Source organism: Camponotus vicinus, unplaced genomic scaffold (genome assembly GCF_025532165.1).
Source record: "Camponotus vicinus isolate PSW18456_S1 unplaced genomic scaffold, iyCamVici1.0 SCAF_5, whole genome shotgun sequence".
Classification (NCBI taxonomy): Eukaryota; Metazoa; Arthropoda; class Insecta; order Hymenoptera; family Formicidae; genus Camponotus; species Camponotus vicinus.
The window spans coordinates 4,669,942-4,677,005 of NW_028141977.1; the positions used below are offsets into that span (position 1 = coordinate 4,669,942).

General features: G+C 39.8%; 1 pseudogene; it reads left to right on the forward strand.

Annotated features, from left to right (window-relative positions):
* The first annotated feature begins 5,379 nt into the window (after positions 1 to 5,379).
* Positions 5,380 to 6,318, forward strand: LOC145971892 (uncharacterized; annotated as a pseudogene).
* The last annotated feature ends 746 nt before the right edge of the window (positions 6,319 to 7,064 follow it).

Consider the following 7,064-nt stretch of genomic DNA (forward strand, 5'->3'; position numbering starts at 1 on the left):
CTTGATATCTTCAACAGTGATGATACTTCCTTTTTTTCGTTTCTTCATCTGATGAGGTTATATAACGCGATGGTTTAGATATAATTCGCTTTGGCCGTTTTTCCATCTGTGTGCCTATAAATAAAAATACATATAAATTACAATACATAAGATGTAGCAGACGTATTTTATATTAGCTGTATAATATATGTGTATATATAATGTACGTGTAACATACGGTATAATTTTTCCAAAAATTGAATTTTTGTAAGAAACATATACTTAATAATTTCTTATTAATTTTTAATAATTAGTAATAAAATATTTAAAAAAATTATAAATAATTACATAAGTGACGATATTTATTATTATTATTTCTCTAATTATTTAATATTAAGTTAAATACATTTTATTGTACAGCATGTGTATATATACCATATTAGTAGATAATTTTGTAACATTTATTAGTAGATAATTTTGTAACATTTTTTAGAACAACTTAATATGATAAGTCTTACCTTTGTGTCTCATAATATTTTACATTTCCTTTTTTATCAATATTAAATGATATTGTAATCTGTTTCTGAAGATTAATTCAAATCAAGACAACTTCTTCATAATAATAAAGAAGAATTAAACCTGATAATAAAGTTATTAAGGAGATTGACAAAACAACTTGTACATGCAATATATATACCTTATGTTGCCTATGAGCAATACAAGAAAAAAGAATAGCAGAAAGGCAAAAACAACACAAAGTGCAACAGTAAATAATATGGCATGCTCCTCAATGACAAATTCGGCACTTCTTTATAAGAATGTGCAAGAAATATGGAAAAGCAAAAGAAGAAAAATTATAAATACGAAAGATATACAAAAAAGAAGAACGTCAAATTATATTCCAATTCCTGCAAAGATGTAATAAACAATTTAGAGGACAAATCTTACATTCTCTCGCTGTGTATAATAGCAGCGACTATATATTGAAGCACTTCCGAATGATTTTCTTCATCGCTGCTGCTATCATCCTCTAATGTAGAATTCCAAAGAGGCATTCTGTAACACTTAGCGCGAACTTCGTCCAAATGAATACGAACAATCTCGCTGCTTAATGTAGAACATTTATATACTTTTCTTTTTCTTGCGAGAGGGAAATCCGCCTTATGGATACCCCGTCCTACAGGCCGGCCAGCCAATCAAGGCAAGTACGACCTTCCGCGTCGGGCGGGGTTATGTTGGGCTCTCCCGGCCATCCAATCAAGGGCAGCCGGGCATACCAACTAAAACCCTCTCGGGACCATCTTTTGCCACTTGGTGTTCGGGCCCCGGGAACCGCGATCGCATTACTTCCGGGGCCCAAACTGGCATGCGCTGGTGGTCGCGCTTCTTCCTCTTTCTTCCTTCCTCTACTACTTCCTTCCTTCCCTTGCCTGTTTTCCCTGTGTCGTATAAACCCACACCCGTTTCCTATGTGTGTTAGTGTGTGTATGTATGCGTGTGCGTCAGTTTAGTTGTGTGTAAGAATATTTGTGTCCCTGTGCCCCACCTCCCCAGTACCCTACCCCCCATTATTACTACCCAACTCAAACCCCCTCCCCCCGTACCCCCATCCTGAAGCACCTGCTCCAACCCTCCTCCCATCCAAATCATTTCTTTATACAGGGCATTATTATTATCATTTCTTTATATATTTACTACAATCGTAAATTATTGCAAGGAAGTTGATTATTGATTCTTTTTTCCTGACAATACATTTCACTTGCAACAAATAATATTTCAATTTATAATTTATATATGTATACATATATATATAAATTATAAATTGAAATATTATTTGTTGCAAGTGAAATGTATTGTCAGGAAAAAAGGATCAATAATCAACTTCCTTACAATAATTTACGATTGTAGTAAGTATACAGGGTGTCAGGCAATTTTTGACCTTCACGAAGTAAGAAGGTAGATTAGCTTAAATTAAGAAGGAAGGTACTATACTATTTTGCGATATTCGCAATAATTAACGAAAAATTAATTAAAGAAGATCGGCCAATGCGCGTGGCTAGAAGCACACGACGGCGAAGGCGGTCTGACTGTAACATAATGGTGGCGCGCGGCGAAGCAATGATTGGGGAGGGGAGGAGCGATGAGTGTGTAAGCGCGTGGCGAAGGCTCCTCTCCTCCCCAATCACCGCTTCGCCGCGCGCCGCCATTATGTTACAGTCAGACCGCCTTCGCCGTCGTGTGCTTCGAGCCACGCGCATTGGTCGATCTTCTTCAATTAATTTTTCGTTAATTATTGCGAATATCACAAAATAGTATAGTAGTTTCCTTCTTAATTTGAGCCAATCTACCTTCACACTTCGGGACTGTCAAAATTTCCCTGCCACCCTGTATACTTACTACAATCGTAAATTATTGCAAGGAAGTTGATTATTGATCTTTTTTTCCTGACAATACATTTCACTTGCAACAAATAATATTTCAATTTATAATTTATATACAGGGTGTTTCATTTTAATCCGACCAGTCGAATATCTCGAAAACCAAGCCCGGGAGAGAAAAATATTTCAGACAAAAGTTGTTTGGTTTCGAGGGGGCCATAAGATGGTGACAATGATTTGACCTTGAACAGTCATTTGAAGGTCACATAAAGGTCACCTTAAATTTCTTAAATGGAATACCCTATATATTTTTGCACATTCTTGTAGCTGACATCGAGAGCTTTCCAAAACACTATAATTAAGTACCTTTTCGTTAAGTACTTTTTGAGTTATGAGGCTTGAAATAATTTCTTAATTCTACATAAACCGTAAAATATCTAGTAAAATATTCATTTTTCGATTATCTTACCTTAATACTTTTACGTACAAAATAATGAGAGGAATCAATTGGTGTAAAGAAAACACATAGTTGTTTTGAAGAAAAAATATGTAATTTGCAATTAACAATTCCATATTTTTTCTTAAAAACAACTATGTGTTTTTTTTACACCAATTGATTCCTCTCATTATTTTGTACATAAAAGTATTAAGGTAAGATAATCGAAAAGTGAATATTTTACAAGATATTTTACGGTTTATGTAAAATTAAGAAATTATTTCAACCCTCATAACTCAAAAAGTACTTAACGAAAAGGTACTTAATGATAGTGTTTTGGAAAGCTCTCGAGATAAGCTACAAGAGTGTGCAAAAATATATAGGGTGTTCCATTTAAAAAAATTGAAGTGACCTTCACGTGACCTTCAAATGACTCTTCAAGGTCAAACCAATGATACCATCTTATGGCCCCCTCGAAACCAAACAATTTTTGTCTGAAATATTTTTCTCTCCCGGGCTTGGTTTTCGAGATATTCGACTGGTCGGATTAAAATGAAACACCCTGTATATATGTATACATATATAAATTATAAATTGAAATATTATTTGTTGCAAGTGAAATGTATTGTCAGGAAAAAAGAATCAATAATCAACTTCCTTGCAATAATTTACGATTGTAGTAAGTATATAAAGAAATGATAACGTAATGTAAGATATGCGATAATAACATAACGTAAGAGATATGATATATATAACATAATATCTTATATATATGTATATTTATATAAATTATAAATTGAAATATTATTTGTTGCAAGTGAAATGTATTGTCAGGAAAAAAGGATCAATAATTAACTTCTTTGTAATAATTTTTATTGTTGTAATAAGTATACAAGAAAATAATTATATTTGAAAACTTACATGAGGCACTCGATTGTCCGGAACGATGGTAACTGTAGTAATATGTCCAGCACTTGCTTCATTATTTGTTTCCTTATTGATATTTCTTGAAATCTTATCTGATGAAATCAGGATTTCTTCAAACCATAATCCCAAGATGGGCTTGCTGTCCTTCTCTATTGACATAACAAGTTTGTTCTATACATAGGGTGATTCAAAATAACCCCAGTGTCCTTGAAATGACATATTCTTGAATCAATTCTAAGACGATTTTTCCTTTGGCAAAATTTCATCCGAAGTTTAGTTTTTGAATTATTAAAGGAAGTAGTTAATGTATGATGGGTCGGATACAAGAGGCAGGCAAGGGTGGCGCGATTCACCATCAGACGCGGGTGCTTACGCGGGGCGCCTGCTGCGATCAGCTGGTCGCTATACACATACAGATACACATGCGAACACATACATTCTCTCTCTGTCTGTCTGTCTATCTGTCTCTCTCTCTCTCTCTCTCTCTCTCTCTCTCTCTCTCTTTCATTTGCTCACTCACCTGTAATTTTTTCTTTTTTTTTTACGAGAGAGGGGAAAATGCATTTTATGCATACCCACCGGTCAATCCAGTGAGTTATGTGGGACTCGAGTACCAAGTCGAATTACCAACTCGGTACTCCCTACCCACTAAAAACCCCTCTCTTTTCACGAATTTCCTTTGACACACTGTCCCTCTGACTTCCCGAGATCTGTTTTCACATAACGTCAAAAAATAGTTATCATTACCTTGTTCGATGACTTTTGATGTATTGCTGTAATTGCTTGAAGGAGAAATGAATTTTCCGATAGATCGTACGTTTTCAAACTTAACGTAGATATCACGTTGCAAAAGACAAGAAATCCACACTAAATTATTAACTGAAAGTTTTTCTTCTTTCATGAACTGTATTCTTTTATAAACTTTAATGTAATCACATTTATTTACTCACTCGATGAGACGAGAAATTTACTAATGACTCTATCACTAATCACTATTAATCACTGTCGAATAATAACTGTTGGCGATTAAAAATCACTCGATGAAAGAAACACGCGCGGACACGTTACTACACGACGCGACGACGCGATAATGCGACGATAATTACTCAGCGACTGCAAGTAGTTTTTTGTCATGGTAGGTTGCGGTAGGTTAAGGTACTACTGGCGCTATCGAACGCGATCATGTGTTCGATTGAAGAATGCGGTAAACATAATAAACATTTAACATATTAATATTATTATTATCATGAATGTGTGTGATATCCATACATCGTATGATATCTATTTAAAAGTTAATTAGATTAAATAAGTGTTTTTAAAATATTTATTACTTTTACTATTATCATATAAAATATTAATATTAAATATTTATTTAACTATTTCCCCCCGAATGGGTCTCCACCTTGGCGTGGTGGAGGGGCTTACGGTCGCATCCGGACCTACCCGTTTAAGGGATGGAGCCGGGTGCGACCAACGAAGAGGGACCCCCCAAGCCAAGGTGTTAATGAAACCGTGCCGACGGCTGCGTGGCGCAGGGGGTACTGCGTCTCGAACGGTTCCCCCGGATACCGGGCGACCTCCGGGGTATCTAGCCAAGCCCCAGCCATTCGCGGCTCTGGTTGGGTGATATCGCGCTTCCGCGGTACTCGTGGGACAAACATGGAGACGAACAAACTTACAGACAAAGACACAACAATGGACAAAGTCCTCCAGGGCGTGGCTTCCTTAGGGAGCGAACGACCGGAGGAAAGAAACTCAGGGGCACCCAAAACCCGAGTCAGATATAGCGGAGCTGCAAGAAGACGCTACAAGAAACAGCTTCAGAAGGAGGATAAGGCTACTAAAGCCCAAATCCCTCCCGCTGAAGCCGATTCTAGTCCTGGGCCCAGTAGCGGTGGGGCCCCGGCTGTGGCGCTTAAACGCGCCCGGCCGGGGAATAACACCCCTAGCCCCAACGACACTCGCCAGGGCAAACGACCCAAGATCAATGATCAAGGGTTACATGCCCAAGCGACCAAAGGATTTATCAGATTAGCCCTCATTTTGGAGGGCTTTCCTGATAAGAAGCTAGGAGCCGCGGACTGTGGACTGATCAGGAAAATGATCAGAGGGCGTATCCTCGAGTTACCCGAGGGTACAAAAGCCCCCACATTCTCCGGCTCCTGGTAGAGAGACAGAGCCTTCGTTTTCGCGTGCGACGACGAGCAGTCGGGGGACTGGCTAAAAAGCCTATCCTCCGAACTGAAAGTGGGGGGAAACTCCCTACGTGTAGTGCCGGTCGATGAGCTGCCTAGGCGCCATCGAGTGATGGTGCACGTGGAGGAGCCAGACTTGTCTTCTGAGGAAGCCTTGAGGCTCCTCGGCAGACAAAATGCAGGATTGGCGACCGGAGATTGGATCGTCACCAGGGGGAGCGTGAGTAGGGATGCCACGAGCACCCACTTCGCCTGTCTGATTGGGGATCAATCTCTGGATGCCCTGAAGTCCTGCAATTTCAGGCCCAGCTGCAGTCTCGGACGGGCAACCGTTAGGCTGCTCGAAAAGGAATGCGGCAGGAAGCCTGAATCTGTGGAGGGAATACCAGGGGAGAATGCCTAAATATGACGGTCTCCACGGTACCCATCACCCAAATTAACTTGCATCACAGTAAAGGCGCCTCGGCTATCCTGGCTAGGAGCACTGCTGCGATGCACACACACATTGCCATTATCCAGGAGCCTTGGCTCCTGAATAATGCCATCAAAGGTTTGGGCGGCTGTGGAACTATTTTCAGAGCCTGCTCGAACCGCAAACTAAGGACATGTATTGTAGCAAAAGGCCTTAATATCACTTTTCTGCCTCAGCTTAGCAGCGAAGATCTAACTGTCGTCCAGACGAGCATCAACCTGGAGGAGGGGAAGACAATGGACTTACTCATAGGGTCAGCATACATGCCCTATGATTCCTGCGATCCTCCACCTCAGGACAACGTCAAAAACCTAGTTGCTCATGCTGAGGAGGCAGGACTCGAACTCCTCCTGGGTTGTGATGCTAACTCCCACCATGTTGGTTGGGGGAGCTCAAACATCAACCCGAGAGGGGAGAGCCTACATGACTTCATCCTGAGCAAAGGACTTACCATTCTAAACAGAGGTACGGAACCCTACCTTCATGGACGCTAGAAGACAGGAGGTAATTGATATTACTATTTGTACCAAGGGCGTGTCTGAACTGGTAAGAGACTGGAGGGTCTTAGATGAACCTTCAGGATCCGATCACAGGCAGATACGTCTCACCCTTCGCCAGCAACCTACAACCTTGCGGAGGCGAAATCCTAGGAATACGAATTGGGACGGTTTCAGGCT